Source organism: Copidosoma floridanum, unplaced genomic scaffold (assembly GCF_036245765.1).
Source record: "Copidosoma floridanum isolate Cflo_tuat_1 unplaced genomic scaffold, Cflo_Japanese_pri ptg000001l, whole genome shotgun sequence".
Taxonomy (NCBI): Eukaryota; Metazoa; Arthropoda; class Insecta; order Hymenoptera; family Encyrtidae; genus Copidosoma; species Copidosoma floridanum.
In genome coordinates this window covers 23,157,253-23,179,525 of record NW_028321878.1, presented here as the reverse complement: position 1 = coordinate 23,179,525, position 22,273 = coordinate 23,157,253, and positions in this window count along the sequence as shown.

Genomic DNA, 22,273 nt, shown 5'->3' with positions numbered 1-22,273 from the left:
CATATGGACGTAATTAAATATTTTTTCTAATTACATTTTTCATTGTTATTATGTTTTACATGTTTTATACAATAGCATGTCAAATTACGTAATATTCATGTCAACCCACTTGGTCCATACTAGTGTGGTGTCCAACGCTCGAGCCCCCTAAAGTCGAGGTATATAGCTATCTTTATTTTTAAAAATTTTTAAAAAAAACCGTATTTAATAAGAGTATATTTTGCGCAGTTACTTGAATATTTTGTAATGGAACAGCACCATTCTCATTATTAATTTGATAAGGTAACGTACCAAATTGACTGGGCTGTTAAAAAAAAAATTTATAACTCATTACCAATGAGAATATTAATTTGCAAAGTATAAAATAGAAATGCTATACTAAAATTATATCTCTACTTGGTAAGCCATCGTAGGTTGAGCAATATAATTATAAACTATTTCTCCATTGGGAAGTAATACAGGAATTGGTACATAAATATGTCCAGGCCATTGATTCGGCTATACCTAAGCAACGTGAGGTATTGGTCCCAGTATTTGAGGAGAAGGCATGGCAAAAACTTGTTGTACGCTGGATTGTCTGGCGTGACCTGGCACGTGACTTGTTGACTATTGGTTAGTAAATATTAAACGACTGTAATAAAATATGTTTTTTTCTCTTCTTATAAAGAATGATAGTAACAATAATTAGGTTTGTTTCACATTAGAAATATGAGGTTCTCAATTATATGGTGATTGTGTTAACAAGAAACAAACAAGTAAAGCACAAAAAAACTACCTGTGCATACTGTGAGGCTTGAGTCATAGTGTCAGTAGTGCTTTGTGGAACAGAGTGGGGGTTTGGTTCAGTTACAAATTGTAGCATACGGCTCGTGGTCTAGGGAAAAATTATTACTTTACGATAACCATAAAAATTATTTTGAATGCTTATAAAACAAAATAGCAAAAAAGAAAAAGAAAATTCACAGGATGGATAAAGAAATTGACTCATTTACCTAAGTTACGTGAATCTTAATTAAATAAATTAAAATAACATAGCAAAATATAGCACCTTAGCAAAATGCACGGTTTCTCCCCTTGTTGGTAGATTCCTCTTATTTTGATTTTTTTTTTAAAGTTCTGTAAGGGGCCATAAAAAAGAGCTGGATAATTGGCATATGTAAGAAAAATTGATTTGTTAAAAGAGCGAGAAAAATATTCACATGAATTTTAATTACCAAAGCTTGTAAAGACTACGATCGAAAGCCAAGTCAAAATTCAATTTACATTTTGATAAAATTATTCACAACATATGCAATTAAAAAAAAAAAATTGTGACAATTATGAAACTGAAGTTAGTCATGGTTAGAAAAAACGTATCAAAAACTGAGCAGTACATTTATCAATTCTGAGAAAAATTAAGTTGATTATAAATTTTTTTTTTTTAATTGATAGAAACAAAGATATAAAAAATATATCCTGAATGCTACTTATTTATTTTTCCATTTAGTGTTTAGAAAAAGGAAATAATAATTCAATAATCAGTATTTTAAAAAATTTACGGTGCACTCTATGCACTCTACGTTAGTTTGCCTTAAAAGTAACTACTTTCTTAAACAATCTGTGACGATTGAGTGACTACTTGAAAAACATTCTGCCTAGGTGATCCTGAAATTGTTCTATGAAACATATCTGATTCCATGTTTCAGTGCTTAAAATATTTCTGCTGTTTTAAAAAAAGAAAGAAAATGAGCTTGTAAGAATGTAGATCAGAAATCGATTTGCCATTAATTTATAAATAAAACCATGTTGCATATATCACCTAGCATTTTCAACTTTCATCAAGATTATATGAATTTTCCGCCTTCTAACTTCAAAATATCACTTTTACCGCTTGATTTTGGGTTCTTAGGCGGAAAAATAGTATATGAAACTCGTTCGAAAAGGCTTCTTTACAAACCTCTCGGTTCGTAAATCGAAGCCTTTGCAAACTCGTACGTTATATACTTATTTTACTTTAAATGCTGTTGAAACACTTATATATTATTGATTTCGTACAAAAATTGCACCCAGGAAACGTCATCGACATAAATTGAACTCTATGTTAAAGTTGGTTGTATTATAAAAATTGTCAGTAACAGTATAATGAATGATAAGCTTAATCAACAAATTTGTAATAATTATAGTTTAAAGTTTTTAAAAAAGCAGTAAAAATTTAAAAAAATTATGAAATTTCCAAACTGTAGGTCTCTGTACGGTATACAGCGTCAACTGTAACTTAAATAGATTGCAAATTAATTATAAAACCCTGTACTGTACGAGCTTACCTCAGTAATGAGGATAGTTGCAAAAAAAATCAATAAAGTGTACACAACTAGGTAGGACAAGCAAAAGCAGGACAGGTAAATCAATAGGAAGTGAGGCTTACATCAACATAAGGAAAAGTATAAATCGCTGAACTTGCAGAAAATAGCTATAAAAAATTCATACAAGCGCCAAGCTAAACCAAGCAACTGTAACTCTGATATTGTTTATGAACAAAGCAGCAGTCTAATCACAACAGCCTATACGGTTTTTTTTTTTGAGACAGGGCCATCAGCCCATCAGGGCAATATACACTGCACACAGGGCATGGGCGTAAGAGTTCACCGTACACGGGGCATAGGGTACACGGCACACAGGTAACGTAAACAGGTGATTTGATGTTTAACACCACCCCATAACCCGTGCGTGATATAAAGTAAAATTGTCTCTACATAGCAGTTTCTTCTTTATTTTTTATACGGTGTAAATACTCTTAAGCAGCAGGGATAGCTGCAATTTAAGGAGGTTCGTCTACTTCCACGATGGAGTTAAAGCTAGTACAGGTACTCTCATAAGACGCTGTGTTAAAGTAAGTTGAACTAACCTACCTAAAAACGTCCTCCCTCTCAATTACGGAAAATGCATTTGTGTTCAACACTCGTGAGTATTTGACGAAACATCAATATGTTTTGAAAAAATAGCATAATACACTATAAGGCATGTAGTTTCCTGTAGACAAAACGAATCAGAATAAATACTTTTTCTGTACCAGTTAAAAATATAAAATAAACATCATAGCAAGATTGACTTTCATTTGATGAAAGTGTTATGAACTTTCGGAAATAAAAATTTAAATGGTAAAGCATGAAAGTTATTGTACCACGATAAAAATGAGCTAATAGCATATGACATCTGTTTGTCTCCTGAACACTTTTTTTATATGAATAGTTATTTTATTTAATAAACTCTAAATTAATATGTTTCTTCCAAAGAAAGATATCTAACATTTACTCTAAAATTTTTCGTTTCTTCCATAAAAACTCATGTAAAAACCAAAATTAAGCTTTGATTTTCTCACAAACTATCTGGGTAGATCGATATGAAATTTTTACGTAACACTTGTAACATGTCAATGAGTAGATTCTAATATTCTTACAAACACTCTTATCGTTTTGATTTGGCAGACGAACCTTCTTAATAGAAAAATACAAATTTAAAAAGTAGACCAGTACCTTGTTTATGTAGGCACTAATGTTAAACTATGATTTCTCTTACTGTGCACAAAGATGCATAATGACAGAAAATTTTAAAAATGTTTAAAACAAATGTGTCTGCTATCTGGATTATGAAGAAGTCTCTAGAACCCAGTCAGATAGGCCTTATCTCAATCAGTGAAAATTATAACCCAAGATTTCTGAAAATCAAAATCACTTTCAAAAAAATTTCTTTTAGAATGACTGGAAGTAATAAGAGATATTTTATATTGATTTCTCAAAATTTTTGCGAAGTACTATTTTTAAATATCTTTGTACCAACAAGTTCAAATAATTATATTGTTAAATAAATAGGTCAGCACAGTTAATCTCACGTTTTTGTTAGGAATAAATTATCAGGATCTCTCAAAATGATAAATTATATAATTTAGCAGCCAGCATAAAAACGTCAGGCTCTTCTCCAGACAAATATGAGGTAGATACATACTTATTTTCCAGTGTGTATAAATGAACTATAGGTGTACGAATAGTGGAGAAGATACAAAAAGTTGCAACTGGTACAATATATAAATATACGTAGTTTAGCAGAACTGATAGTCAAAGGATTGATTGTTGAAAAAACTTATGATTCCGTCCATCTATATTAAATGATTTATCTTAAATGTACAATAAAATAGGGTTGGTTTATATAGACGCAGTTGCAAGTTTTTCTTAATTTTGTTATACTTTCGTGAAAATAAAGTGCTCAATTCCTAAAAGATTATAGCTTATTTAGAATATCAACGTGAACGTCTAAATTATATTTTGAAATGAATTTTTGACTACGTAACCTCTTAAGAACAAAAATGTACTATATCTCATGTAAAAAATTAGATAAATATAAAATACAATTTTGTATGGGTTTTACTATATAGGGGAACAAAAGCAAATAAAATACTTAAATGAACGTTGGTTGATATAAACATAATTTTTTACATTTTTACTTATCCTTGTAAAATCAAAATAAAAAACTAAGTTATATTCAGGAAACAAGTACAAATTCGCAGTGTTAAGCGACGAGTAGTGCCACACTAATGGTTAAAAGTTGTACCAATTCTACGAATTAGTATGTAGTTCAAACGGTAATTTGATTATAAATAATGTATTATATGGCGTATGTAAAAATTGAAGTTCTCCAGGTGGCGCATCATCCTTGTACTAGGGAAGACCGGGGAATGACAAGCTTACTAGGTAACTCTAGCACCTCAGTTTCTCCTGAATAATAAAATATTTTCAATTCAAACCTTGTAAATAACCATTCCTAATACGATTACTTTTTCCCTCTCCAAGTAAAACACTAAACAATGCAGCGTAAGTTTGATGAAAAACATGTAAAATTTTATCTCATAGAGTGCCTGGCTCTCGCATTTTTAATTGCATACACTCGATACAAACAAGCCTGTTTTAAGCTATCTTATGATGTCTATGTTGACTTCTACGTGAGAGCCAACAAAAAAATTATGCTTATTGTATGAAAAAATATGTTGGCTGGTTAGTCTAAGAATTAATTACATGAAATTATAACCATTGAAATTAAGTAAGCCAATAATACATGCACTCTTCTAAAGAAAATTGTAGGATTTTGAGAATCCTACCAACACGACTAGAGTCATGGCAATACTCTCTTATTTGTCTCGTTAACTTTTTCCCTTGCCCTGAAATAACACATGAGCACGCAAAACTTTTACACTTACGTAATTGTCTAATATCGCAGTAGTTAGGCTTTTTGTAGTCAAATAATGGATTAAAAATGTTTAATTTATATATGAATTTGTATTAAAAGATAAACTTTAGTTAAAGCAATGTTACACATTATGTTTACAGATATTTGACGGAGGATAAATATTTATTTATCATTTTTGCAATAATATCGTGATTTCATCACTAAAATTTCTTTTTGCTTTATTAGTTTTTTCTTCAACTTTTGATGTTTTTTATAATCTTAATTTTCATAATTTGTTACGATTAAAGCGTTTCAACTTATCTAAATAAAATATATGTATGGTTGATATTCCATGACTCCTTAAAGACAGATAAATTTTTGAGAACTGCGTGAGTGATAAATTTGTCATGATTACATAAAGTGTGCGAAGTGCTTGGTTTTACTGCATAAAGAAAATTATTATACACTAGTATTCACTAGTATTTAGACGGAGAATTTATCTTACACGCACTCGTATTAATAACAATTTTTTGCAACAAGTGAGCGCATGATGCGAGTTAAGAAACCTTGTTCCTGAAAATTTTGGCTGGAATATTTTTCTTCAAAATAATAGGCAAAATTTTGTTGAAAATATTATCCATAGAGATATGGTAAGAGTTTTGTTCCTGAAACTTCGGGTAAAAAACATTCATAAAAAATGTTAAGAAAGTGTATCTTGTTCCTGGAAATTTTGGCAGAAATATTATCCTCGGAAATTCAGGTAGAAATTTTGGAATTCGTACCTAACAAAAGTTGGCGGAAATTGTGTCCGTAGAAACTATGGTGGAAATTTTGTTCGCAGAAACTTTGGTGGAAATTTCGTCCCTAGAAATGTAAGCCAAAGTTTTTACGGACGAAGACGAAGAAGTATTGATCAAAGCGTTGTAGCATAATTTTGCTACTTAATATTTTAACAGGAATATTGATCAAATCATTGTGATATAATCTTGCTCCTGGAAATTTTGGCATGAATATTATCTGGAAACTTTGACAGAAATACTGTCTATGGAAATTTGTCTGCCGAGGTTTGCGTGGGCTCACACGTTTTCATAGAAATGACCAAAAATTCGACTAAATGCCACCGAACGAGTCAAAGCCCAAACAAACGCTTGTAAGAACGAGTGTGAAAGAGAAAGCGAGAGTCGCTGATGAACGTATAAGATGATGGGGGATGTCAAACGCTTTCCTCTCTCCGCCTTACTAGGGGAGGGTGAGGCAGTAGTGGCACTTGAACTTTGAGTCAAGATATTAATTAAATTATAAAAGTTTTCAGACAAAAAAATAGAAATAAAAAAATAAGATAACGCAGAAACATAATTCAAAGCAAAAAGTTTATATAGAAAATAAGTCTTTTTATTGTTAAATTAATAAAGTATTCACTTATAAATGCTCTCCGTGCCCTACTGGTAGATGGAGAGTGGCACCCTATCGGGTACGTGTGGCACAGTCATCGTGAAGAATTTTCAAGTGCATTTGTTTGGTATTTATAGGAATGCGGAACGAAAAAAAAAAAACTTGCACGTTATGTTATTATGGAAAAAAAAAACTTTTTTTTTATTAAACATTTGATTTTGTATTGTATCGGTTTTTACATAAAGTATTTTGGCACGTTTACTAAAATACAATTATCACAGTAAAATACTTTTGTACACTTATAATAATGTCTTGACTTTTGTAAGAATACTTAAACATATAATAATAATTTGGTTGTGTTTTCATCAAAATAGCAAAATTTCAATTTCCTCGTTATTTACTAGTGGCGAGCTAACTTAAAATCAATGAATCTGGTACTGCTGCTCTCAAAAATTTTTCACTTAGTGACAGATCTGAATAACCACTCGTCAATAACTGTGAAGACTCAGCCATTGGCTGTTATTAATTAAGTGGCTACTTATTAAAATCACCAAGTGGCACGCGCATTTTTTTTGCTTCAGTAGCAGAAATAGAGGACTGCTTACGTTAACGTGGCTGAGCATTAATACTACCAGATTTTACTTTTCTTTTTGGCTCTTCAACTTTTTCTTTTTTGATGTTTCTTATTTTTTCAACCATTAAATTTTCCTTGTAAGCCTGACTAGTAACAATAGCGGCTTTTCCCTTTTTTCTTCCTGTTTTAGAATTTTTTGGATCATTGGTATTATCTTTACCAATGGTGGTATTCAAAGAGGGATGAATATTCTGTCTCACAGCTCTCTGTGCATCCACAGTTTTCTCACCATCGTTATCCAAAAAAAAATTTGGAGCTGTATGAGAAGTAGATTGTCCAATAAGAGTGTTGGGTGAAGATTGATCACAGTGAATTTGGTGTTGATCGACATATTTATCGATTTCCCCTAGTGATGTCTCATCATTTATTTGTAAGTAAGAACTCTATAAATAATAGAAGTTGATGTAGTAAACGTTACTATACTAATGTATTTGAAACAGAAAATTTTACGTACCAATAAACTAATTAGAGGCTTTGCTTGAACGATGTATGAGACAGGAATAGAGATCATTGAGTTTTTATTGAGCATCGGAGTCGGACCACCTTCACCGACTTGTTTAGAGTTACATGTCTGATGCTCAGTCATGTGATTTTCAATGCGAAGAGTGTTTGCCAAGGTGTTTGCTGAACTCGGGATAGCTGTCGAAGACTTTTCCTCTCTTGCTGCTTGGATAGCAGAAGTGTCTTGAGTAGAACGCATCAGATCTTGGACAACCTCTTTAAGTTGGGTGATCCTTGTCTCTGACTCTAAAATTGAATGATGGCAATGTTTTTTACTTGTTATAATATTCATCAGAAATTTATAAATTTCATAATTATTATTCAATCATTGATAAATGAAGGTGTACCGGAAACAATTAGGGTGCTTGAACTTAAAGAGATGTCATTTTTTGAAGCAGCAAAATCTGATTCAGAAAACACGTTTGAATTTAAAGGATAGATCCCACATTTTCTAAATGCATTGATGGCGGTATCCATTTTCGCAGATTGAGTAAAAGCTTTTCCAAAGATTGAAAATAAATTTCTTAAGGTAACTCTATTTCCTTGACGCTGAAAAGCCGATACTTCTTTACCAAATTTGGTGTTCAGAGGACCGTTAAAGCCGACATCTAATGGCTGCATTTTGTGCGTACAATGAGGTGGAAAACATAATATTTCCACCCCATTATCTCTTGCTAAGTCAATCACTTCCAGGTTTCTAACATGTGTCACGTGGCCATCGAGCAGGAGTAGAACAGGATTGTCTGGTGTTGCGTGGGAAAATTCAATGAATTTTTTAAACCACCTGGTAAAAATCTCCGTTTGCATATATCCAGATTTATGAAATTCTGCCCAAGCTCCAGGTGGAGCACCATGCAGCAGTCCCAAGTTTTCCTTCACCCGAGGGAATATCAACATCGGTGGCATGAAATTCCTAAATGCAGAGATACATATTTCTGCGATGACATTCTCGCCTCTTTCACCAGCAGTCAATCCTCCCACTTGCCTTCGCCCTCTTTTTGTGATGATTCTTGGTGATGTTTTAGGTACAATGGATACACCTGTCTCATCTACATTATATATTCTGTCGGGTGTAAATTTGTGCTTATCGAAAATTGAAGTGAGTAATTTGAAGAATTCTTCGACAGCTTCCTTGTTAAAGCCATTGGCTCTTGCAGATGATGTATGCTCAGCTTTTCTATCTGAAAGGTCATGCCTGATCATAAAACTGCGAAGCCAATCTTTACCAGCCTCCTGTTTTTTAACGTTAAATTTGTGAGGAATTTTTAACTTTTCAGCAAATTGGAAAGCAATTTGTCTAACTTCTGTTCCGTTGAGTCCAAATAATTTTACCTCCATTTGTGCAATATAGTTAGCCAAAGCTTCCTCTTGCTCGTCAGTAAAAATACGAGAAAATCCACCAGCTGCAAAGAATGTATTTTGATTGAGTCTCTGATGTAGAAAACGCCATATAACTATAAATGCATCATAAATACCGTTGCATAGATTGTCACCTGTTTGTCAAGAATTTTCCAAATACAGTTTAAGTTTTTTTTGCAGAGTAGATCTAGGAACGCCAAATGCACTCGCAGCACTCTTGCAAGATTTGCCACCGAGCACACTTTGAATGGCCAAGTGCATTTGTCCATTGAACCACGCATTTCTCTTAGACTTTTTCTTTTAGTTTCTAACCATTACTTTACACACGCCTTAATCCGACTAATTTAAGATGCTTAAAGCTAATTACAGTTAATTAAAGCTAACTAAAACTAATTATTACCTAGGTATTGCACTCATGTACCTACTTAAAGTATCTTTTCTTGTTTGTTTACATACATACAGAATAGGCTAGATACCTATGATCAGTTGATGCTTTGAGTAGCCGCCGTACAGCGCTGACCGTGCTACACCTGCCCTCCGTGAGTGCCACACCTGCCCCATTTTTGAGCAATTTTAGATTGTTTATTACAATTATTATACAAGCTTTAAGTTGAAAAAAATTTTGGTGCAGTAAAGTTAAAGACTTTCTCTATCAAAAGTACTAATTTTCATTTACCAAGATTATTATTTTCATGTTGCTTCAAGCTAATAAAAAATAAAGTCAAGCTATTCTAATTACTCTAAATTTTAAAACTTTTTATTCAATAAACAAATTTATTCCTTCATATTTAAATTACAGAGGATAGTAGTATAAACATGTTTTATAAAGTTTTTTAAAAAAGTACACTTGTCAAATGTATTTATACTAATATAATTAGGGGCCACACTAAGCTGCCCTGCTCCGCGCACCCTACCCTCCCTATAGTCCAAGAAACGTAGCTTTCAACTTAAATTCATCCGGGTTCGGTGAAAACTTGATATATTATGTTTTTGATCACGCTAATCACGAAAAAAATATTAAAAACCATCGTAGTGCCCAGGATATATAAGAAAAATGCATTTTAAAACTTATAATGCTTGTATCTCAAAAAGTACATAACGGAGCGTAAAATGGCTTGCACCATTTGAAAGAGCATGCAAAAATCTATGTTATTTTGCTTCTGAATGTTTTTGATGTAGGTTGTCGAGATTGTGCGTCGTCAAAAAAAGCAGCAGCCGTCGAAGCCCTAAAAATTTTTTTAATTTGTGCTTAAAAGCTATTCGTACTGATAAAAATTTTTTCTCGCATACATGTGTACACCTATTTATTTATTATATGCTAAAAAAAGACGGCTATTAGAACATTTTAATTAATTGTATCACTAGTTTACACGGCATTTCATGTTTTTCACGGTACGTTTATTACAGACCGTCACCATCTGCTATGGATGAAGGCAAGGAAATATGTATCCTGTGCTCCAAAGTTCTTAATGAGGGATTGATCAATGTAGTGTGTGTGAAAGCAAAAGGTTTAAAAACCATGATTGCTAAGATCGAAGCACTTAAAGATGATAAGTGGAAAGCAATTGTTAGCCAAACTTCAATGAATTTCCACGAAAACTGCAGACAGCAGTACACAGCTCATGCACTCCCATCAAAAAACTCCGCTCTGACCCAGAACCAACAACTGCATCTCCAAACATAGTAATTGACGGACCAGCAAACTCTGTAACTATTGCACCACCAGCAATTTATTTGGATTTTTCTAGCTCGTGTTTTTTTGCACAAAAGCTCTTGATACAAAACACAAAAACTGCTCTCGCATAACATTACGTCAGACCATACACAATCTTCTTGATATTGCAAATCAAGATGATTATGAGCATGCAGAAATAATTGAACGACTAAATAATTTAGTTAATTGCTCTAACTTGTCAGCATCGTATCACAAACAGTGTTTCACGAATGTCACGCGAATCGAAGACACAGCTGACTGTGTCACTCAAGATTTTCGTGTTGATAAAAGTTTTAAAAATGTTAGCCATTTTATAGAAAATTCTAATCAACTGCAATTTTCTTTCAGTGAATTGAAAGAGGCAGTAGCCGATTATGTCATGGACACAAGAACTTTAATTAAAAAATTAAAGGACACGTACGGCAAAGACATCAAAATTATTCAGCAGGCCGGGAAACAGCCTATCTTTTTCTACAAATCCTATGAAGTGCCGCAGGCGTGTTATGATTGGCTTTCTGGCGAAGACATTCTATACTTGCATAAAATAAATATTATAATGGTTGCTGCGCAAATTATACGCAAAGAAATCAAAAACACAAGGTTTCCCCGTGATGCTTATCCACCATCTAGTTCGTTTTTAAGTGACGTTTCCACTGTTATCCCTCCACTTTTAAAATTATTATTGAATACTCTCTTGGTAGATGAACAAAGTTATGATGACGAAAATTTTGTTAAAAGAGACAGTATTGCACACTCAATAATTTCAATTCTCAAACCTAAATCTTTTATATCGATTCTTAAATTAGCCGTGTCAACCCACATTCGACGTAAAACGGGTTCTCGATTAATCATTGACCTGCTATCAAAATTAGGAGTTTGCTCGTCATATCACAATGTCCAACAGTATGAATTATCGACTATATAAGACCCTCCTCAAATGATCATTCATGATGCATTCGTACAATTTGTAGGGGACAACACAGATCATAACGTAGTGACCATAGACGATCTTGAAACGTTTCACTGCCTCGGAGGTATTGCAGTCCACACGCCAGGATATAACATATCGTTCGAGGGAGGATCCGAAAAATTCAACAAACAAACGCCTGCCGGTGTATTGGTGGAAAAAAATATAATTCCTTACGCTCCATATGATAGTAAAACTGTTAGTGCATTGAAAAATGTGATCTACGCATCAGTAGACTCTCTTAATGTCGGATCAAGTCTTATAAAACCACACTATACGGGATACTTGTATGGTAAATTTAACAATATCCACAATTTACCCATGTGGAAAGGATATATGGAAAATATTTCGTGTAATACAACTTATTATACTTCTCACATCACTTGCCTGCCTTTCATCAACGAGCCACCATCGAAGTTTTCCACCCTTAACACAGCTTTAAAATATACAATGACAGAAACAGCTAAATTAGGTCAAAAAATGGCTTTCATTACATTTGACCAACCACTGTATTGGAAAGCTCGCTCACTAGTTTCTGAGAACGATGAAATTTTTGTCCGTTTAGGAGGATTTCATTTAGTGATGTCATTCTTGGGACCAGTTGGAAAAATTATGAGTGGTTCGGGTTTAGAGGACTTATGGGAGACTGTATATGCAGCTGAGTCTGTTAAAAAAATGATGTCTGGCCACGCATTTGCTAGAGCCATCCGAGCTCATGTAATGACTTTTACAGCTCTTGGAATCGATATCATTAAAGAGATGAGCCCCCCCCCCGATTCTGCGATGCATACTATTAACGAATTTTTTGGCACATGGTCTACCGAGCCTCTGGAAATAGGTGATTTCAACGCGTGCCCATCAATGATTCGTTTGAACGAAGAACTCAATCAACGTCTTGATGCTCTGGAAAAAGAGGGCCCAACTGCAAAATTGTGAGTGCAGTACATAAGATGCATCATTATTCTTCTGCAATTTATGGAAGCTGAGCGTCTTGCAGATTGGAGACTTTATTTGGAGAGTATCAGAGCGATTCTTCTCATATTTCACGCACCCGCTCACTTTGCGTGTGCAAAAAGCGCACAAATATTTTTGTAGGACTTAGTAAATTTAGAAGCGCGAATGGACCCGGATGAATTTGATAAATTCTCTCGGGATGGTTTCTTTTCCATACGCAGAACTGATAAATCATTTTGCGGTTTATCACCTGACATGGTAATAGAGCAGACCCTCAACCGTTTCTTTGGAACGGACTTGGTTCATGGCCGTGGCGTTACGGGGAGTGTTGTGGCTCGATGTTTGCAAGGCATGCCTGCAGCTGTAAATACTATGGAGTGCTTGGAGGACTATTGCAATTTTAAATCGGAATCGAGTGAGCAGCACGTCGATTTAAAAGCCGCTCGCCTTGCCAAAGATAATGAACATATTGAAAAATTTTTATTCTGGATAGCTGAACATAAACCGTTTAAAAGAAGAGTTCATCTTGTATCGCCGTCTACTGGCGTCACTGCTGGCGAAATCATTAATTGCCACATGGCTTTTGAGAAAGGTAGGCAGGGAATGGCCTATATGGTAGGCAAAAGCGCTGAAAATATTTCTTTATCAAACGTTTATACAGTGAAACCATTGTCGTCTGAACACGAAATTTGTAATAAAAATGAGAAAATCTGCTCAATCAACTCATCTTTACTTTTCCAGAGGATTACCTACATTTTCCAGGGAGATGAAGAAAAAACGCGCTGCTCCCTGACATGTGAATTATCCATCAATCCTCAAAGTCTGTTCAACGAATCTGGTCTGATGAGAAAATCAGCAAAATCAGAGTTGTACAAATTGTTCAAACCCAGTTTACAGTCTCCTGATTTTTTACAAACTTTCCAGTATGTTGTCAATGGAGGTTGGTTATTGCATTAAATTGGGTGGCCTCACAGCCAAATATATAAGCAAATCTTTTATGTTTATCTAAATTTTTTAACACGTAATTTCAAACAAAATTGTATTGTAGTATTCGACGGCTATAACCACGAAGTGATCAGTGTAAAGTCTTACGAACGATACCGCAGAAGAGATAAATCTGTTGCTGCTAATGTGGACATACAGCTTAATAATCTAGTACCACTTATTCAATCAAACTTTTTATCGAATGTAGTTAATAAATTTAAATTTGTTACTTTGTTACCCAAGTACTTAAACGACGCCAATATTACAGTAAAAACTGCACACAAGGATGCAGATTCTGTCATTGTCAGATGTGCTATAGAGATGACTGAGAAAGTTGCAGATCCTGTTGCGATAGTCAGAAATGACGTTGACTCGTTTGTGATAGCAGTTGGATTAACACCTAGTGTCAAAAATGTGTATTTTTATAAAATTGTACCTGGGCAAAAACAAAATGTTCTGTACAAGACAAAAAGTAATAGTACTATGCAACCTTACATAATGTTTGCCCATGTTTACGGAGGCTGTGATACAACAAGCTCGTTTTTCAAAAAAGGAAAAAAAACATATTCCTTGTTAAGTAAAAATACTGAGTTTCATGATGTAGCTAAAATGTTTCATGAAAGTAATAAATCCATTCATGAACTATTCAAAGCCGCAGAAAGGATAACTGTTCATTTATATAAGACACAATCTCAGTCAATCACCAGCATAAATGATTTAAGATACCACTTGTTTATGTCATCCATTGCAAAATTACGATCAAAAAATTTTTTATCGTCATTACCACCAACTGATGCAGCATTATTAGGGCATACGAAACGAGTGTACTTCCAAATACAAGAGTGGCTTGGTAATACATTGGATCCAGTAGAGTGGGGTTGGAGAAGGACCAATTTCATGCTTGTTTTAACATTAACGGAAAAGCAAGTTGCACCTGAAGATCTGTTGAATTTGGTAAAATTAATATTTTTATTGTTATATTTATGCGACTCCAAAATAACACTACTTTCCATCACATAAGTCCCATCGCAACCGGAACCAATCCTGGGATTCGAAGATTGGATGGGACTCATGTGTCGAACAAAGCTTTGCCTATCGAGGGTGAACTAAATAATTAAATGTCTTGAAATTCCCCTGGGTAAGAGAATTGTCTTACTGTCCTTAAAAAGCAGTGATAAATCACTTTTGCGATTTGTTACGAAAAGTTATTAAATACTTATACTGCGATACTGGACATGGACCACTGAGCAAGCATTCTTTGCTTGATTTTGTTTCAGATTTCATGTGGCTGCCAAAAATACTGTAGTACCGGACGATGCACTTGCAAGAAGGCTGGACTACCGTGTACCGTACTATGCTCTCATTGCAACGGTTTAAACTGCGATAATGCTGTGACAAAAAAAAAAGAAGTGATTGAAATTATGGAAAACGACAATGAAGACACGATTATTGAAAATATCAAAGAAGAACTTGTAGAGATTGACGTCGACAGTGATTAATAAATAATAATTAAATAATGTTCAAACATTGAAAAACTATACTACAGTATAAACTACATATCCTTTCTGCTGCTGCTTTTCTGTGAGGACGAACAATTTGAAAACCTACATCAAAAACATTCAGAAGCAAAATAACAATTTCGTTAAAATTAGATTAAACCATTCATTATAATGTAACACGCGTGCTTATATGATTATCAATACGCGCATAATAATATTATACAAACGTTATGACAAGCAGTTGCGTTGCTTTAAAGTAAAGCAGCAGATAAGTACTTATGTATAGGTTGTGTTGCGCCAAAACAAAGCAGCCGAAACGTAGATACTTATATATGTACATATACATATGTAGTTTCACTGTCATTTCTCCGTCGGCGTCGGCAATGCAGAGAGCTGTGAGAGGAGAGGTGTGATCGCGTGGTGGGGGTAGCTCTCTCTCTGCTGCTGCTTTGCTACTTAAAATTGTAAGCAATTAATTATCGCAACATTGCACTCCATCCGAATTTGAAAAAACAGTTGTTCCGACAGATTTTTGCATGCTCTTTCAAATGGTGCAAGCCATTTTACGCTCCATTATATACTTTTTGAGATACAAGCATTATAAGCTTTAAAATGCATTTTTCTCATATATCTTGGGCACTACAATGGTTTTCAATATTTTTTTCGTGATCAGCGTGATCGAAAACATAAAATATCAAGTTTTCACCTAACCCGGATGAATGTAAGTTGAAAGCTACGTTTCTTGGACTATAGTAAGGTGGAGAGAGGAAAGCGTTTGACATCCCCCAACATCTTATACGTTCATCAGCGACTCTCACCTTCTCTTTCACACTCGTTCATACAAGCGTTTGTTTAGGCTTTGACTCGTTCGGTGGCATTTAGTCGAATTTTTGGTCATTTCTATGAAAACGTGTGAGCCCGCGCAAACCATCGTCACTAATGTTGGCTTTTTATAACGATGTTACAGTGAATAATCGCAAGTTGTAGGTCTACCGTCATAATTATATTTTTACTGCCCCTGTATGCAGAATTGTGATTATATTTGTGTGGTTGTTCACAGTTCCACTCGATTTTTTATAGGTACATGATCTTTTAAATTTTTTTGGATTTTTCTCAACGTTGGAAGCCGCTTGGGCTCGCCTTTACAGACATTACCTCTTTAATTGAATATTAGTGTTTGTGATTCATCTATTTTGTTAAAAACCAAGACATCAGATAAACCAAGTTAATTTTATGTGAGTATTTATTTAACATATACCTACAAGGAAATATTGTAATGCTGGACGACTTTTTTTGAGCTTATTGCACTGCTATCATTGTTACCAAGGTTGTTATTTTTGTTGCTGTTGTTGTTACAGCATGGAGATAGCGTGACATGTACGTGTAGGATTTCCTTATACACAAAGTTTAAGGAGGTTTTCGTGTCTTACTTTTTGTAGAAAACACCAATTGTGACCGCACGAGCCAATCATACAATTAGACTTGTTATACAAGCTTCGGTTGAGATTTATGCTAACTATTTATCTGTTTCTTTCTCTGGCTTTCATAAAAAAAGTTGTTACGCGACGACAGTCAAAAAACGCCAGTACCTGCCAGCAACGTACGTAAAATGTCATACAAGAGAAATCAGATATATAATTAAATCTAGAATATATTATATATGGAAGCCGTGATTAGTGCAGCAAAAACGGACACATGGCCCGATCGTGTGTTTACTGACTCGTCGTCGTTTACTGACTCTCCGATTGGTGGCCAACCAACCTTTTCAGATTAACTTACAAGCGTTTAAAACTCGAAAGCTGGTATAAGAACGTTTATGCATAACTCGAGACTTAGTTCTAGGCCCGGGCCAGGAAGTCAGAGGCCATTTAGTATACCTTAATAAAGCTCCCAGATTTTCGGAAGTTTGCCGCATGCGCAGTGCGCAATCACCGTTTTCCAACAATACCAGCCAGAGTGGGAGAGTCCCCCTACCTTGACTACAACCTGAGCCCCACCCACTTATTTCAACTTCAATTTAACATGTTTTACATTAGTTGTATGTTTGACAATGAGGTCCATACGATCAGCAAACTCAGCATAGATGGCGTGCTGTAGCTAAGAGAAAAATCGCGTCACTGACACACTACGGCTATAAGTGACAACGGTATACGGTAATGTGGACTTACTTATGTGACAACATATCCGTCACGCTGACGTCAGGAGATCATGAATACTACATTTGTGTCAATGTGACACCATTTTTCTCTTAGCTACAATACGCCATCTATGCTGAGTTTTTGGACCGTAGGGACCTCATACAAGTAAATGCTTGCGCAGGTTAAGTTGTTTGCTTCAGTCATACGGTCCGGCCTATGATTTTCGCTGATGTATTTTTTTTTTTTTTTTTTTTTTTTTTTACTTTTTTACTTAAGGTAAATTAAAGTGTACCAGGACAAGTCGAGTAGGTACAAAATGTCATAAAAAAAAAATGCATTTTATTTGGATAAACCAATTACGTTCTTATGAACTTGCATTTTTTGAATAAACTTCAAAAAAATACGTTAGCACTTCGTAGTTGAAATTGAAAAAAAAAATTTTATTACGAACATCTGTTTAGGTTGTGTCGAAACAGGGTTGTAAGCGATTTATGCTACATGTGGACACTGATTAAGGTGTATCGGGACAAACTAAAATTTCGCATCCTTATTAAAGTACCTGGATAGAATCGTAGTTAAGTATAAGTAAGTGTTAAGTACTTGGAAATAGTTTATTTATAAGTAATGAGTATGTGTACTAAAATGAGAGCTTTTATTAAAAATATTTATGAAACAATGCAGTATTAAATATTCCACTCATTATATTTTTATTGTTGAATGACTGCATTTTAGTAGGTTACATTTCTTCTTATTAAATCTTAAGTTTCTTCGGTAACCCACGTAATAAAATTTCAGTTTGGAAAAAGTTTATACCAAGTAGAGTTGAGAAAAACTTTTTTTTAATTTTTCTCATGACCCGTTCCCGTAGTTAATTGAAAGTTGAATAAAACTTTTGCCAAAGTTTATTTCAACTTGTTTTAAGCTATGTAAAGAAAATTTTTGTATTTTAAAAAAATAAGTTCAAACAAAAGTTTTGATAAGGTATGGATGGGTTTAAATAACTTTTACAAAACTTTATTTAAATTTCTTTACTTCAAAGAATAAGATGTTTGAAAAAAAAATTGATTAAGTTGGGTGTTAGTTTAAACAAACTTCGCCACACTTCATATAAATTCCTTGAAAAGTTTAAAATAAGAAATTTTTTTTTCTTGAAATGATAATTACTTTTTAAAAAATTTTCATCAAGTTTGGAAAAAGTTTATAAAAAGTTTGCCGACTCTGTTATAACTTCTTGATAATTGTATACGTAGATAATAGTATATTACGCCACTAGGGCGGAAAGTGCTTCTTCCCGCCCGCGGGCGCACTTTCCGCCCGCCGAGTACTTTCGGCCCAAGGGCGGAAAGTACTCGAAGGGCGGAAAGTGCGCTCAAGGGCGGGAAGGCCTCCGCCCGAGTCGCGTATCCTATTTTTCTCCTTAAGGGCGCAAAGTGAGAACGTATTTTGTCTGGTTAATGATCACTTCAATAGAAATTTAACTACAGGATTAAAAATGAAAAATATTTATTCAATGTCTATCTAATGTACACAAAGCTTATTTTTCTAGATAAATGATGAGAATTTTTACAATTTTATGCATTTATAAATTATTTTGAACATATATAAAATTAATAATCTGTAATGAACAATTTATACACTTATAATATTTTAACACAGTTAATTTCTTGTTTAAAAATATAATAAATATCAACACTTTAAAATTATTATAATTTAAAAACATAAAACGAGATAATCTCTTTTATTTATAATTTAAAATGGTTTTAAAACTATGAAAACTATTTTCATAGTGAATTTCTTGTTTAAAAATATAATAAATGTCAACATTTTTAAATTATTGTCATTTAAAACTTTAAAAGAGATACTCTATTCAATTTATAATTTAAAATGATTTTAAAACCTAAAAGGAGATATTTACATTAATGGTTTTGCCATTTGATGAATTTGATTCGAGGTTTGCAGTATTTATACATATTTTGATATTTTGCATAGCTGCAGCTGAGGATGAATCACACGATGTCTCGTCTAGTGGGATGTCCCTAGTTGTGATGGTAGCAGGGTGCTGAACTACAGCTTTAATACTTGTACTAGCATCAGTATTATTTGGTATAGGTTGATTCCCAGAACAACCTTGAGAACTGTTATTTAATTTCAACAGTTTTGATGCTGGGGGTCGACATTCCTCTCCTAGGTCTCCAACAATTTTGTTGCAAATTTTAATTTTATTGTTAATAGAGTCTGCAACATATCCTTCAGCCACTTGTGCTGACCTCTATCCTCCGTGACGTTTTAGTTCTGTTATACTTGCTCCAGCATCTGCAAGCAGCGTTGTCGAAGTATGCCTAAAACTGTGCGACGTATACCTTGTGGGCTCGGGTAGGCCTAAAAACTCTGCAATTTTACGAGGGTAGTCTCCTAATGTATTCTTCCCAATGACTTGCTTCATGCATTTTCCATTCTTGTACTTTACAAAAAAACTAGTCACATCTGACGGTCTCAATTTCATATAGTTTATGACAATTGAACGAAAAGGTTCCGTAACTGTGAAAACTCGGTCTATATGATTTTTCGTATTCGGAATTGTAATTATTAAATGGGTCACTTGATCTTTGATGTCACCAGTGCTTAAATCATGTAACTCCTGTCTTCTACATGCACCAGTTAACCCAAATATCAATGCAACCTGCAAAAATCAAAATCAAGTTTTTGTATTTAGAAAGAAAAATTACAATTTGGTCTAGCGTAGAGTAAAAACTCACTTTGATACAAAGAAAGTCCTTGTCCGGAGCCTCATTGAAAAATTGTTTGATATCGTTGGAGGTAAAACACCTTGCTTTCTTCTTTTTGTATCCAACATTTTTTCGTTTTATAAATGCTTTTAGTTTGATATAGTTGGAAATATCTACGTTTTTTTCCACGTTAATAACTGTTCTCAGCATTGAGTATTTCACCCATAGAGTTGGCGGAGATACTTTCTTATGCAGTTCATTAAAATATGCTAATAACACAGTTTCATTAAACGAGTTAGTTTTATTTTCATCCATCCATTGAATGAATAAATCATATGCTGCTTGATATCTTTCTTTTGAAGTGTCAGGCAAAGATTTACTGATGGCTTCGTTGGCAGCATCAAGAAGTTTTTGGGGGATTGTCTCTTCATCAGATGTTTCACTCATCTTATCTCTTTCAACTAAAAATATGAAATAAGAAATTTTTATGAGTATTGTAAAATTTATGTAGTTTTAAGTGAAAAAAAAGGAACAGAAAGTTTACCTCTTAAGTTTGTTTTGGTGAAGTAGAGGTTAATAACGTCGCTGTATCACTGAATTTAACTATAGTCTGATGAGTTCATCCGATGTTTGTGTCAGTAAGAATAAAAGCTTCTGCTGACAAAAAAGCGTTAGTTAATGTTTAGTATTCTAATACTTATAAGTTTTGTGAAAATAACTGATACTTACATCAAATTAGTGTTGAAAAACAAGAACAGTGCAAGTTAAGATTTTATAAATAAAGGAATGCGCGCGCGGCCTGTATCAAGAGAACGGAGCAATTTGATTAGTACTGCAGTAGTGGCGCTGTAGCAAGAAACGGTTTTTTATAATTTAATGAGTTGATTCACAGCGGTAAATTTAAATGAATTCTAAGATATTGCAACCTCTGTTAAAAAATAACGGAGGTGTTTCGAATAGTGTATTGACTAGAATAGTTGAGTACGAACAAAAACTTAAAGCTGGTATGCTAGAATATCTTGACTGCAGTGTAGATATTAGTGAACTTCCCTATTTATAAATTGTGTTGTATATATAAAACTATGTTTATTGATTGAGATGTCATGAAGAAGAACGGTAACTCGTATTTTGCATCAATTATTTAAAATTGAGTATGATTTTATTTTTATAAAATAATAAGTCTAAAAAAGTAGTCGGTAAGGTAGGGAATTTTTTAAAATAAGTAAGAGTTAATTGTTAATAAACGAAAGTTCGCATCAAAGGTTGTGCGGGGTCCAGGGGCGGCAGCCCCTGGTGGGGGACCAGGGGGCAAAGCCCCCGGCGGGGGTCCAGGGGGCGGAGCCCCCGGTGGGGGGTAGGGGGGGCAAAGCCCCCCCCCCCTCGTCCAAAAAATCAATTGATCGTTCGATTAAAAAAAAATTACAACCATTTCCCGAAAAAAAAAAAATAAATTAAATTAATCTAATCTCCCGAAAAAAAAAAAAACTTGGTGGAATGAGAGTATGAGTATCAAAAAATGGCAATCAGAGATATAATACTCCCTTATTGTAATATTATATTTTTTCTTAAGAAATTATACACAAAATATACTTATAATAGAATTTCATAAAATAATCAAGTCTTGTTTTGAAGATGTATAAAGAAAGATATTTGATAGATGTCGCATGTAACATATTGATAATGTACAGCACCAACTACAAAATTTACTAATTTTTCTTATTTGCGGGCGGGAATGTACTTTCCGCCTTAGGGCAGGAATGTACTTTCCGCCCTAGGGCGGGAGGTTCCACTTTCCGCCCGTGAAATAGGCACTGAAAGTACTTTCGGCCCTCACTTTCCGCCCGAAAGGAGGAAAATTATCTTTTAGTTCCACATGATAAAATGTGTACCAATCTTCATTATAATTTCTATTTACTTTTTAAAAATTAAAAACTTGCCTATTATAAAATCTTAAGTAAACATTGAAAATAATTATTTTAAAATTTTATAAAATACTAATGGATTTTAGATTTTTAGTTAAATGTTTATTTTTTAATCGATTATTAAAATTATTAAATGTGTTTTATATAGAATGCACTATTTGTAATAAATATTTTATTTTTATTAAAACTCGTTACTTTTTTATCTTGATGTTAAGTACAACATTTCGTCTATACAACTAGCATAGCATATGTTGGTAACACTTTGAACATCGACAACAATCATAGCA